Source organism: Rutidosis leptorrhynchoides, chromosome 11 (assembly GCF_046630445.1).
Source record: "Rutidosis leptorrhynchoides isolate AG116_Rl617_1_P2 chromosome 11, CSIRO_AGI_Rlap_v1, whole genome shotgun sequence".
In the NCBI taxonomy this organism is placed as follows: Eukaryota; Viridiplantae; Streptophyta; class Magnoliopsida; order Asterales; family Asteraceae; genus Rutidosis; species Rutidosis leptorrhynchoides.
The window spans coordinates 406,743,155-406,759,396 of record NC_092343.1 but is presented as its reverse complement, the minus strand read 5'-3'; positions in this window follow the sequence as shown (position 1 = coordinate 406,759,396).

Genomic DNA, 16,242 nt, shown 5'->3' with positions numbered 1-16,242 from the left:
CAAGCCTCAATACCATAAGCACCAGCAGCATCACCGGCGTCAACAACAACCACCATCATTAACATCCACAGGATCATTACCAACACCAACAATCACATCCGCATCACATGCCTCAATATCCCAATCTATATATCGGATATTAACGTCACATGCACCAAAGATACCAAGGAGTACCAACAACAACAAACGATGAAGTATTGATTCATAACCTCATCTGAGAAACATTCTGCGGTGATTATGTAATCTCAAAAGTCATAGAGACTACCTCTCTCAGCCTTAACCATAAATCAGATGAGTAAACCAAAATGATAAAAGAAAGAGTAGAAACCCTAACAAGAATTGTGCGTAAGGTACAAGCTAAACTTGTTTTACCAACCACATCAACAGTACCCTTAACCTCACCAACACAGTCAGTGTTGTCAACATCGTTAGAATCGTCAACACCTCTAACATCACCAACTCCGCCAATTCAAGGAATCACCGTGGACATCATTACGAATCAACAACGAGTATATTGTATCAACGAGTTATGAAGTATTAACTCAGTTCCTCCGAAGAATTTATATGTATACCCTATATATATATATATATATATATATATATATATATATATATATATATATATATATATATATATATATATATATATATATATATATATATATATATATATATACATTTTTAAACCATGATAAATCTTTCTGTACTAAGCTATTATACATGGAATTTAACTATCCGGTTAATTCATATTACCAATCTGCTATGATGTACATCCTTCGTTAACAACTTAACCATCGTTAACTACAATCTCCATTTCAACTCAATGAATTTTATTTCATAATAATTCAAGTGTATCATTCAATAACATGTTTGAATTTACACTTTCATCTTCGATGCACTCGAAATTTTTTTTAGAAAACATCAATCGTACATTGCGAAGTTCGCAAGAATTCTTCAAGCGTCAACATCCTTCACTGAAGAATATCAATAAAAATAAATATTAAAGTATTGATTGCATTAGTGAAATACTCGGAGAAGATTATGTAATCTCTAATGTTTTAGAGATTATTCATTTCTAAGTCAAGTCGAAAAATCAAATGAGCTTAATATTATATTAACTCATTGAATCTGCATTACATCTGAAGGAAATATATCCACATATATTTTCATAAGGACGGTAATGAAAATTTTTGTTCAAAATATTATTTGTGAAATTTTTTTTACGGGTAGGTAATACCCGAGAAGTATTGGAATTCACAATTAATATGATTACATTCTCCGAATCTGATTCAGCAATCATCAACTATATTCACTACTTTCACAACAATATACATTCATCTATAGGAATCAAAACAACCATACTCATTCAAATCTAAGTACATATTCTGGTTTTGAAATCTCAAAATACAATTCGAGATATAACCGAAATTATCACTCTTAGATTCTTACATCTTTCAAAACTATACTTTGACTTCAAAACTGTGATAGAACACCACTTTTATTCGTAACACCCAGAAGTATATGAAAATCATTCGAAATTCAGGAAGATTTCATCATTTGGATATTGACTATGACAATCTGCATTTAAAACCCTTAGAAATTCCGGAAGACACTTCAAACATTGAACAATCGAGATGATGATCCAACCACACGTTACCCGAAGACTTGTACCTGCAAAACTCTCAAAACCAAAGTTATCGTTTAACACGTACCCGCGTCGAATTCTTTAGCATTTATTAGCAAAAACAACATTTCGATTCCTTTTCAAAGTAGCCAATTTTGTCACAGCTCCAGCAAGTCAATTTCGACATTTCAGTCGGACTAATCTTATTTTAAACCCGATAGATACGTTGTTATTCGTCATTGTTACTGGGGAACCTTTCATATTCCACCATATTACCATCAGCAGTTAATCATCTAAAACACGATTCTTCTGAACCCGCCTCGAATTGATAACCAGTGACTCAGATATTATAACATTAAATGCAGAGGAAACATATAAATGGTAAATGGTTTAAACGGCCAAAGGTTTGATGATAAAAGATGGTGAGTTGGTAAAACTCAGAAAACGAAAAGATTTGGTACTGAAAAACGAATTGAGCAAAGTATGAAGGAAGCAGTGGACAAATCACAAGGACTAAATCTGCCTTCAAAGAATCCAAATAAATCAGTGCCTGCTGAACTCGTTAGCAAACACCTTACTTCTTATTCTAAACCTTCACAGACAGATATTCTTCATCATCATCATATCTTAAATATTATAAGATATCTTCGTATCTTCCATTATACATATTCTCCATATCTTTGGAGATATTTTCACAACTATTCTTATCAAGTATCATTTATCTCTCCGTAATATCTGCAACATAAAAGAAACTGTGTTAGTTCCTAAATTCTGAAAAATTTGAATATGAATGTTTTTGAAGTGGTGTTGGGAACTGATGCATGGGCTAGTATAATATAATGACACTTGATCAACGTCATTATATTACGGTAATTCATGCTAAGTTTCTAATGGACGTGATGATTCACAGAATATACCGTCATCATGTACCATTTACACGACTCTTACATTCTACTTAATCTCTAAACATATCAAGGAACTATTTCTTGATGATTCGGTCTTTTTCGGGGTATTCTGGTAATTTAACAAATCAGGATTTACCATTACCCTTACCTTCTTAGAACAATTACTATATTCCTTCTGAAATCCATACATACGAATTCCGGACCATTACGAGAGCTATTTAATCGCAAGAAGAAGAAACGAAAGGACAAAGCTCCGAAATAGAAATTCGGGGTATAAACCGCAACAAATAGAAGAGAGCATTAACTATGGATGATGATGACTATAGAAGACAGAAGCAGGGACATTGAAATATAAGGGAAGTTGTAAAAAAAAAAAAAAAAAAAAAAAAATTCTAACAACAACCCGGAAATTACAAACCGTATATATCGATGCACAAAGCAACGTAAAGACACTGGAGAACTAGAAACACTATAAACCCAAGAGTATAGTATAAGTAAATAGATTCTTCTGGTGGCAGATTAAAAAGAAGAATGACAGATATGCAAGTTAAGAGTATATCAAGGATCAGAATGGGATGGAGCATATTGATGAATACTTTAAAGTATGAATTGAGGGAGAAAGAATGGAAGGTGTGAGTTGTAAGGAAATGAAGGAGTATATTCTATTCATATCGATTACAAACGATTCACAACAGTTGATTACATCGCGAGGTAATTGACCTCTATATGATAAATTTTACAAACATTGCATTCGTTTTTAAAAGACAAACTTTCGTTACATCGACAGTTGACAGGCATGTAAAGCATTTCATAATATATCCAAATATAATTGGCTTAATAATAATCTTGATGAACTCAACGACTCGAATGCAACATCTTTTGAAATATGTCATGAATGACTTCAAGTAATATCTCTAATATGAGCAAATGCACAGCGGAAGATTTCTTTCGTACCTGAGAATAAACATGCTTTAAAGTGTCAACCAAAAGGTTGGTGAGTTCATTAGTTTATCATAAAGAATCATTTCATAATTTTAATAGACCACAAGATTTCATACTTCCATTTCTCATAATCATACGTCCCATGCATAGAGACAAAAATATCATTCATATGGATTGAACACCTGGTAACCGACATTCACAATATGCATATAAGAATATCCCCATCATTCCGGGATCCTCCTTCGAACATGATATAAATTTCGAAGTACTAAAGCATCCGGTACTTTGGATGGGGCTTGTTGGGCCCGATAGATCTATCTTTAGAGTTCGCGTCAATTAGGGTGTCTGTTCCCTAATTCTAGATTACCAGACTTATTAAAAAGGGGCATATTCAGTTTCTATCATTCAACCATAGAACGTAATTTCGATTAATTGTGTCTATTTCGTAAAACAGTTATAAAAGTTGCGCATGTATTCTCAGCCCAAAAATATAAAGGGTAAAAAGGCAAATGAAACTCACCATACTGTATTTTGTAGTAAAAATACATATAACATCATTGAACAAGTGTAAGGTTGGCCTTGAATTCACGAACCTATAGTAATTATATATATATATATGTGACGGTCAATATTTGTCGAATAATTTAGGCCAAGTCATAGTGTACCACATTCCTAATGCTCGAGTCTGACTCAACAGTATAGTAACATGTTATATTACCCATGGTCAGTTAAATTTCTAGTAAAAGGTGACGTGTGAAACAACGTAACACAAATGGTTTCATAATCATAAAATAGTATATTAGTATTTAGAGAAAGTCAACACACAAAAAAAATTTAACTGAAAAGTTAACGGGAAAAGTCAAAGTTCAAGGTAAGAAGTCAAAGGTTAAAGTAAAAACGAGGTCGCATGCAAAAATACAATAACTTATACAAAAATGATTTTTTTAGTCAAACATGACTAAACGGCCACTTCAGCGATTTTTAGAAAAATTATCGTAACTCCGATTGATAAACGGCCAAAGATAACAGTTACACATTACCAAAAAAAAATTAAGCATAAATTTTACAGAAGTAAACTAAACCTAGACAACTCGTAGTTGCCAACGCGGTTTCGGCGTTCCAAAGTTAATTTTTCAGCTTTAATAAATTTACAAAAGTGACCGAGTAGCCTACTTTGGAGATTTTTAGAAAATTTCTCGAAACTCGGATTGACAAACGGTCAAAGCCTTCAAATTCTCGTTACCACAAAGATATAACATGATTTTTGGCAAAAGTAAACACACATAAGGCCGACCATGACAACTGATACAAAACTGATATTTTTAATAAAAAAGTTTCAGCTCTTTTTAGAATTTTAAAATGTGACCAAACAGTCAACTTTGACGATTTTTAGAAAAATCGTCGAGACTCGAATTGACAAACGGCCAGAGTCGTTTGTTAGACCTTACAGCAAAGAATTCAGTGGTATTTTTGTTTTAATCTGAAACAATGCAGATCAGCAATAATTTCAGTTTCCGTATCGACGTTTCGTCAAAATTTACAAAACTTCTTTTATCCATAACTTGACAACCGTTCAACGAAACGAGACGTGCTTTATATGAAAATTCATCTACTCGACGAGTAGAATCCAAATACCCACTTTTTATAACCCAGAAAATTAGTTCACTAATTAATATCAGCAATTTTAATTACGAAATTAATTATACAATTCGTTTATTTCATAACTTTCTAACCGTTCATCGAATCCATTTGATATCTAAATGAAAAGTTCTTAATTTTTCGCTAGCTTTCCAAAGACATGCATATTTTATACCTTATTTCATCCCTAGTATAACAACCTTTAAGATTCAACATAACTTATCTAAGGGCAATATCAAATATACAAGCATGCACAATCCTATATTCTCGAGCACTAGTCAGGGATACACTATTAGTAAATAAAAGTTAAGTTATGAGTACTCACGTATCAATATTGAGGTTCAATATTGTAGGAAAGGTACGTAGACACGACGAAGATGATAAACACTAGATTGACCTCATGAGCATACCCATGAACATTACCCATCACCTCCATAGCTATAACCCATAATTTCCTTAGCCCTATCCTACTTGAAAACCAGTTTTTGAAATAACTCGCTCATGACCTCGTCGTAGTATTTTATGTATAATACTAATAATATCACTACGTAATAGTACTAATATCAATAATAATAAAATTAATATTAATAATCTTGATAATAATATTATAGTTATAGATATATATGTATATGATGAGAGCTCGTAAGATGAAATAAATTATGTGCTTGAACGAACCAGTAATTGATCAATTTAAAGGATTTTGAGCCATCAACCCACCTACCCCCATCATACAGCTCAAACGCATTTGGTTTTCTTTTTAACATATGTGATGTATATATTTATAATATATTAAATCTTTAGAATTAATTAAATATTATATTATATTTACGCTCATGGTAAAAATATAATTTTTACAAAAATGACACGGTCGTGGTCTCACGACTCATGTACCACTTTCGGTTTTTCGGGCGCACTTTCGTACGTTTAGAAAACTAGCCTTTTACGTTACATGACGTGTACCTTTAATAATAATTTGACTTATTTATCAAAGATTTACTTTATGAAAAATGTAACTTATAAAATTGAGCGTTGTGGTTATTTCCTTCTATAAATCAAAGTCTCGTTGTTTGTCAAAATATTTTATTTTAAAATAAACGTTTTGTGACATGTACCTTTATTAATAACGAGACTTAAATTAATTAAAAACTAACCCACTTAAAGTTTAACTTAATCTTTAGAGTGTTTTGGTCATTTCCTTTTATAAATCGACGTCTCGTTATATAACAAAATATATATTTAATCTTATTAGTTTGAATCAAAACTTTTATGACTAAAATAAAATATATGTACATTTAAAATTTATAAACTTATACATAATACATATGTTTGAAATATTTATCTAATAATATAATATTTCACTTTTCAAAATTAATTATATTTCAAAGACCAATATATATATAACATTAAAATCGTGTGAATACAAGATATTGTTATATCACCTAACGGTTATGCTCGAAAACTTAATCTGATATAACTTATTTATGCGCCAACCTTTACTTTAATTTCTCAAAGGCTCTAGTTAAAATATCTAATTATAAATCGAATCAATGAACAAGGGTTACTATATTTTACCTAACTAATATATCTAATATACATAATCACGTTCTATATACGTTGCAAGTTATCAACCAAGTGTTATGAAATTCAACCCTCCACCAACCTTTGACTAATCCTCGATAAGAACACTGTCGTTCTTGCATGCGTATCATTTCACTAAATTTCCGAATACCGTTAAAAATGTAATAGTCTCTTACATCATAGTGGACCTTACGACGGAGACTCGTGATCATAATTCAATGTATCTGATAATTCAATCATTTGATATTATCTTTTAATCTCGTCGATAAACTTACATCGAACAAATACGTTCGTATAAAGTATTATTCATTCAATACCTTGATAATATTTCCAACCTCATTAAATAGATCTCATAACTTTTATTCATATTAACTAATCCGTTCAATTAATATTTCTTAATTTAAAATCACATATATGTATATGTATATATATTTATTTACACATAAATTGTTCGTGAATCATCGGGCATGGTCAAAGAGTATTTGATTACATGAATATAGTTTCAAAACTTTCGAGACTCAACATTACAGGCTTTGCTTATTGTGTTGGAACATATAAAGATTAAGTTTTAATTTTGTCGGAAATTTCCGGGTCGTCACAGTACCTACCCGTTAAAGAAATTTCGTCCCGAAATTTGAGTGGAATGGTCATGGCTGACAATAAGTATGTTTTCATGACGTATCCTAGCTAGAAATTAGAGTTTTATCATCAGTGAGTAATATAGGTAAAAAAAAATTTGATTACGCGAAGAGTATAATCGAAGCTATCGCAAGAGAGGGAACTGATGACGTAGTTATGATTGATTTCCGGAATTCATGGGATTTAAAGAAAATCTTCGTAATAAGATTTGGTTCTTCGGCGATATAGGAAATCAGATCTTCTTTGATTAAATGCAATAATCTGTTTCGATTGCTCTGTCGGATATTTTACTATAAATCCACTCCCTTCGTTTCCTTATTTTCACAGCTCACACCTTCCATTCTTTCTCCCCTGATTCATATTTTTAAAGCATTCATTAATATGCTCCATCCAGTTCTGATCCTTGATATACTCTTAACTTTCATATCTGTCATTCTTCTCTTTCATCTACCACCGGAGGATTATATTTACTTCTACTATTATCTTGGGGTTATAGTGTTTTTAATTTTCCCGTGCCTTTTCGTGGCAATACGTATTGATATGCACGGTTTGTAATTTATGTGTTGTTGTCGAGCTTTATATTTTCTTTATATTCAAGAGTTCCATACTTTCGTCTCCTCTTCCCGACTTCAAGTCAAGCGAATAATGGTCCGGAATTCGTAGATATGGATTTTGAAATGAACATAGTTAATGTTCTAGAAGGAAATCGTAATGGCACGATCTTGATTTTTCAAATTACTAGAACTATTAAGAATATATGTTCTTGATATACTTGGAGATTGGGTAGAATGTAAGAGTCGTGTAACATGGCACATGATGACGTTATGATCTGTGAATCATCACGTTCCATTAGAAACTCAGCATGACTTACTGTAATATAATCACGTTGATCAAGTGTCATTATATTATACTAACTCATGCATCAGTTCCCAACATTACTTCAATAACATTCATATTTCAAGCTCGAAAGTTTACAGAATATAGAAACTAACAGTTATGATAGCACGAAGAGATTAATGATTTCAGATAAGAATTGTTATGAAAATATTCTCGGAAATATCAAAGATATTTATGATGATATTTTCAGAATTTCTGAGATCGAATATTGATGAAGAAAATCCTTTCGCAAGGATTTAGAATAAATAAGGAGCAAGATATTCACTAAAGACTTCATCAGAAATAGAATCATCAGGGTTCTTTATGTACAACTTTAGTCCTTGTGATTTGCTCAGAGTCTCCTTCATGGTTTGCTCAATTCGTTTTTCAGTACCGAACTTCCTTTTGAGCTTTTCCAACGTATCTTTTTTTTTTTATTATCAAACTTTTGACTGTTAAAATCATCCATAGTTTTTGTTGCTTCATTCAACTTTTCAAAATTTAGAGCATTAATTCACAGACTGGGTGCTTTTCTGAATTTCAGAATGGAAGATCATAGTTCTAAGAGATAAATGTTATATGGATACATATAACTGTTGATGTGGAAACGTTGCGAGACTCAAAATACAAATTTGCTGATTCCCGGTAATTGGTATGGCCGTTCTCGTTACAAGATGCGGATGAGTCTATGATAGGGTTTCAATGAATAAATATAATGATTTATCAGAGAGATTTAAGCCAAAATAAAAAACAACGAGGCTGCTGGTACGTCTTCTGGTAATATGGTGGAATATAAAAGAATTCTCCGTTATAAAAAGGGTAATTGTATATATCAGAATTATAGTAAGGCTACTTCGAATGAAAAGTCGAAGTTGACTTGCTGGAGCTGTGACAAAATTGGCTACTTTGAAAAGGGATCGCAAAGTTATTTTTGCTAATAAATGCCAAAGGATCTGATGCGGCTATGTGTTAAACTTTTACTCAGTTGCCGAGAGTTTCTCAGGTGCATAACTATATGCATAAACCTTTCCTTCCGTAGATGAAGTGCGGTTGATTCATCCTATCGATTGAGGTGTTTTCAAGAATCATGAAAGGTTTGAACGCAGATTGTAATCGTCAAGATACAGATGAGGTTTAAGATGAGATCAAGTGGCAAACTTGAAGATATGTTTAGTTTCATATGTTATAATCAATATTTTAATTCATTTTAATTATCCAATGTCGACAGTCCATATTTGATAGTCCACAATTAACAGTCCGATAATACATATATAGCTTAATATATAATATCCGAATTAATTAATACGTATCGGGACCCGTGTACATGTCTCAGACTCGATCACAACTCAAAGTATATATATTATTATAGAATCAACCTCAACCCTGTATAGAGAACTCGATCATTACTGCATATAGAGTGTCTATGGTGATTCCAAATAATATATATAGATGCATCGATATGATATGTCAAAACCTTGTATACGTGTCCCGATATTTAAAGTGCATAAAATAAATAACAGGAATTAAATAACGATAACTAAAGTGCGTAAAGTAAATAACAGAAACTAGATGACAATAAATAAAATTGCGGGAATGTAAATTGCGATAATTAAATTGCAATAAATAAAATGCGATAAATTAAATGTAATCAGTTAGCTAGGAACAGTTAGCTGGAACAGTTAGCATGGTTTCTTAACAAAATTACATATTGTTAATTAGTCTGTTTCTAATCAATTTTTATTGTGTCCATTATTTCTTCATTATGCCACTTGTTGGATTCTGGTAAGTAAAAATCCAAATATGAAATTGAATTTGAATGAAAATGGTTATTCTGTGGTGAACGGATTCGTATATCGATAGATGTAGGTAGGATGGTAATTGACCGTTGAATCAGATTCGAAGACTGTACAATGTAACTTATTAATGTGAAATCTTAAATATTTCTCGGGTATTACCTACCCGTTAAAATATTTTTACCATTAACAGTTTGTACGAAAGAATTTTTAATCACAATCTTTATGAAAATATATTTACATATATATTTTCTTCAGATGTAATTATGGATTTAATGAGTCAATGTGATATTAAACTCATCAGATTTACGGTTAGAACTATGATACATAATCTCTAAAACATTAGAGTTTACATAATCGTCATGTCGAACGAATATAAATGATGTAGAATGATTTGTGGAACGATAATTATACTCGAGGTACAGAATGAGATGTTGAGGCATGGATTGTTGAAACTTGGGTGGTTGGTGGTACTGGTGCCATTGGTGCTAAGGCTGGTGATGTTACTGGTGTTGGTGATACTGTTGATGATTGCAAATTGTATACCGTGCTCTCTAAAGTTAATACTCGAGCTCGGAGTTCTCTAACTTCTTCTACTAACCCAAGTTGTTTATCAATGTGAGGTAGAGGTCGGATATCTTCTCTAGTTCCATTAATGGTAGTTTCAAGACGAAAAATTCTTGCAAATAGGGTATAAACGGTATTGCGAACGGGTTCGACGGTGAGCGGGTCAAGTACTCCAAGGTTAGGTGGTAGATTTGATTCATGATATGGAGTACCTTCTTCCTTTCTCCATAGGGTGAGTATGTCGCGAACTCATCCCCATTTTCTCCAGTAATCACGGTAGTTGATTGGTTGGTGTGCTCCTGTCACGCTGTCTTCGGAGTCAGAGGAACTTGGTCGATTCGTAGAGGCCATCTTAAACGATCTCAGGAAAGATTTTTGGTATGAAGAGTTTAGTGGCATCAATTGATAGTTAGATGATATTCTCAACGCATAATTTGCATAGATATATATAGTACCAGGATCCCTTAAATTAAGGAGAAATTTACGAGATATCAGGCAAGGTCTACAGTAACAGATACACTAAGATATGAATTGTCAGATACGCTAAGATATGAATTTTGTCTATACACTATTCATGCAGTCAATGCAGTAAAATGTGTCTAGACTAAGAATAATGAGTAGGTAATTTCCTAAGGATGATAAGCAGATGTTTTCCGATAAAAATGATAAGCAAAACTTTTGACATGCAGACACGGTCGAAGTCCAGACTCACTAATGCATCCTAACGATTATCAGTTAGGCACGCTAATGCAAGACCTGGTTCGCTAAGACCACCGCTCTGATACCAACTGTAGAGACCCGTCCTAATCCATCCGGACGAAGTCCATATCGATTACAAACGATTCACAACAGTTGATTACATCGCGAGGTAATTGACCTCTATATGATAAATTTTACAAACATTGCATTCGTTTTTAAAAGACAAACTTTCGTTACATCGACAGTTGACAGGCATGTAAAGCATTTCATAATATATCCAAATATAATTGGCTTAATAATAATCTTGATGAACTCAACGACTCGAATGCAACATCTTTTGAAATATGTCATGAATGACTTCAAGTAATATCTCTAATATGAGCAAATGCACAGCGGAAGATTTCTTTCGTACCTGAGAATAAACATGCTTTAAAGTGTCAACCAAAAGGTTGGTGAGTTCATTAGTTTATCATAAAGAATCATTTCATAATTTTAATAGACCACAAGATTTCATACTTCCATTTCTCATAATCATACGTCCCATGCATAGAGACAAAAATATCATTCATATGGATTGAACACCTGGTAACCGACATTCACAATATGCATATAAGAATATCCCCATCATTTCGGGATCCTCCTTCGGACATGATATAAATTTCGAAGTACTAAAGCATCCGGTACTTTGGATGGGGCTTGTTGGGCCCGATAGATCTATCTTTAGAGTTCGCGTCAATTAGGGTGTCTGTTCCCTAATTCTTAGATTACCAGACTTAATAAAAAGGGGCATATTCAGTTTCTATCATTCAACCATAGAACGTAATTTCGATTAATTGTGTCTATTTTGTAAAACAGTTATAAAAGTTGCGCATGTATTCTCAGCCCAAAAATATAAAGGGTAAAAAGGCAAATGAAACTCACCATACTGTATTTTGTAGTAAAAATACATATAACATCATTGAACAAGTGTAAGGTTGGCCTTGAATTCACGAACCTATAGTAATTATATATATATATGTGACGGTCAATATTTGTCTAATAATTTAGGCCAAGTCATAGTGTACCACATTCCTAATGCTCGAGTCTGACTCAACAGTATAGTAACATGTTATATTACCCATGGTCAGTTAAATTTCTAGTAAAAGGTGACGTGTGAAACAACGTAACACAAATGGTTTCATAATCATAAAATAGTATATTAGTATTTAGAGAAAGTCAACACAAAAAAAAATTTAACTGAAAAGTTAACGGGAAAAGTCAAAGTTCAAGGTAAGAAGTCAAAGGTTAAAGTAAAAACGAGGTCGCATGCAAAAATACAATAACTTATACAAAAATGATTTTTTTAGTCAAACATGACTAAACGGCCACTTCAGCGATTTTTAGAAAAATTATCGTAACTCCGATTGATAAACGGCCAAAGATAACAGTTACACATTACCAAAAAAAAATTAAGCATAAATTTTACAGAAGTAAACTAAACCTAGACAACTCGTAGTTGCCAACGCGGTTTCGGCGTTCCAAAGTTAATTTTTCAGCTTTAATAAATTTACAAAAGTGACCGAGTAGCCTACTTTGGAGATTTTTAGAAAATTCCTCGAAACTCGGATTGACAAACGGTCAAAGCCTTCAAATTCTCGTTACCACAAAGATATAACATGATTTTTGGCAAAAGTAAACACACATCAGGCCAACCATGACAACTGATACAAAACTGATATTTTTAATAAAAAAGTTTCAGCTCTTTTTAGAATTTTAAAATGTGACCAAACAGTCAACTTTGACGATTTTTAGAAAAATCGTCGAGACTCGAATTGACAAACGGCCAGAGTCGTTTGTTAGACCTTACAGCAAAGAATTCAGTGGTATTTTTCTTTTAATCTGAAACAACGCAGATCAGCGATAATTTCAGTTTCCGTATCGACGTTTCGTCAAAATTTACAAAACTTCTTTTATCCATAACTTGACAACCGTTCAACGAAACGAGACGTGCTTTATATGAAAATTCATCTACTCGACGAGTAGAATCCAAATACCCACTTTTTATAACCCAGAAAATTAGTTCACTAATTAATATCAGCAATTTTAATTACGAAATTAATTATACAATTCGTTTATTTCATAACTTTCTAACCGTTCATCGAATCCATTTGATATCTAAATGAAAAGTTCTTAATTTTTCGCTAGCTTTCCAAAGACATGCATATTTTATACCTTATTTCATCCCTAGTATAACAACCTTTAAGATTCAACATAACTTATCCAAGGGCAATATCAAATATACAAGCATGCACAATCCTATATTCTCGAGCACTAGTCAGGGATACACTATTAGTAAATAAAAGTTAAGTTATGAGTACTCACGTATCAATATTGAGGTTCAATATTGTAGGAAAGGTACGTAGACACGACGAAGATGATAAACACTAGATTGACCTCATGAGCATACCCATGAACATTACCCATCACCTCCATAGCTATAACCCATAATTTCCTTAGCCCTATCCTACTTGAAAACCAGTTTTTGAAATAACTCGCTCATGACCTCGTCGTAGTATTTTATGTATAATACTAATAATATCACTACGTAATAGTACTAATATCAATAATAATAAAATTAATATTAATAATCTTGATAATAATATTATAGTTATAGATATATATGTATATGATGAGAGCTCGTAAGATGAAATGAATTATGTGCTTGAACGAACCAGTAATTGATCAATTTAAAGGATTTTGAGCCATCAACCCACCTACCCCCATCATACAGCTCAAACGCATTTGGTTTTCTTTTTAACATATGTGATGTATATATTTATAATATATTAAATCTTTAGAATTAATTAAATATTATATTATATTTACGCTCATGGTAAAAATATAATTTTTACAAAAATGACACGGTCATGGTCTCACGACTCATGTACCACTTTCGGTTTTTCGGGCGCACTTTCGTACGTTTAGAAAACTAGCCTTTTACGTTACATGACGTGTACCTTTAATAATAATTTGACTTATTTATCAAAGATTTACTTTATGAAAAATGTAACTTATAAAATTGAGCGTTGTGGTCATTTCCTTCTATAAATCAAAGTCTCGTTGTTTGTCAAAATATTTTATTTTAAAATAAACGTTTTGTGACATGTACATTTATTAATAACGAGACTTAAATTAATTAAAAACTAACCCACTCAAAGTTTAACTTAATCTTTAGTGTGTTTTGGTCATTTCCTTTTATAAATCGACGTCTCGTTATATAACAAAATATATATTTAATCTTATTAGTTTGAATCAAAACGTTTTATGACTAAAATAAAATATATGTACATTTAAAATTTATAAACTTATACATAATACATATGTTTGAAATATTTATCTAATAATATAATATTTCACTTTTCAAAATTAATTATATTTCAAAGACCAATATATATATAACATTAAAATCGTGTGAATACAAGATATTGTTATATCACCTAACGGTTATGCTCGAAAACTTAATCTGATATAACTTATTTATGCGCCAACCTTTACTTTAATTTCTCAAAGGCTCTAGTTAAAATATCTAATTATAAATCGAATCAATGAACAAGGGTTACTATATTTTACCTAACTAATATATCTAATATACATAATCACGTTCTATATACGTTGCAAGTTATCAACCAAGTGTTATGAAATTCAACCCTCCACCAACCTTTGACTAATCCTCGATAAGAACACTGTCGTTCTTGCATGCGTATCATTTCACTAAATTTCCGAATACCGTTAAAAATGTAATAGTCTCTTACATCATAGTGGACCTTACGACGGAGACTCGTGATCATAATTCAATGTATCTGATAATTCAATCATTTGATATTATCTTTTAATCTCGTCGATAAACTTACATCGAACAAATACGTTCGTATAAAGTATTATTCATTCAATACCTTGATAATATTTCCAACCTCATTAAATAGATCTCATAACTTTTATTCATATTAACTAATCCGTTCAATTAATATTTCTTAATTTAAAATCACATATATGTATATGTATATATATTTATTTACACATAAATTGTTCGTGAATCATCGGGCATGGTCAAAGAGTATTTGATTACATGAATATAGTTTCAAAACTTTCGAGACTCAACATTACAGGCTTTGCTTATTGTGTTGGAACATATAAAGATTAAGTTTTAATTTTGTCGGAAATTTCCGGGTCGTCACAGTACCTACCCGTTAAAGAAATTTCGTCCCGAAATTTGAGTGGAATGGTCATGGCTGACAATAAGTATTTTTTCATGACGTATCCGAGCTAGAAATTAGAGTTTTATCATCAGTGAGTAATATAGGTAAAAAAAATTTGATTACGCGAAGAGTATAATCGAAGCTATCGCAAGAGAGGGAACTGATGACGTAGTTATGATTGATTTCCGGAATTCATGGGATTTAAAGAAAATCTTCGTAATAAGATTTGGTTCTTCGGCGATATAGGAAATCAGATCTTCTTTGATTAAATGCAATAATCTGTTTCGATTGCTCTGTCGGATATTTTACTATAAATCCACTCCCTTCGTTTCCTTATTTTCACAGCTCACACCTTCCATTCTTTCTCCCCTGATTCATATTTTTAAAGCATTCATTAATATGCTCCATCCAGTTCTGATCCTTGATATACTCTTAACTTTCATATCTGTCATTCTTCTCTTTCATCTACCACCGGAGGATTATATTTACTTCTACTATTATCTTGGGGTTATAGTGTTTTTAATTTTCCCGTGCCTTTTCGTGGCAATACGTATTGATATGCACGGTTTGTAATTTATGTGTTGTTGTCGAGCTTTATATTTTCTTTATATTCAAGAGTTCCATACTTTCGTCTCCTCTTCCCGACTTCAAGTCAAGCGAATAATGGTCCGGAATTCGTAGATATGGATTTTGAAATGAACATAGTTAATGTTCTAGAAGGAAATCGTAATGGCACGATCTTGATT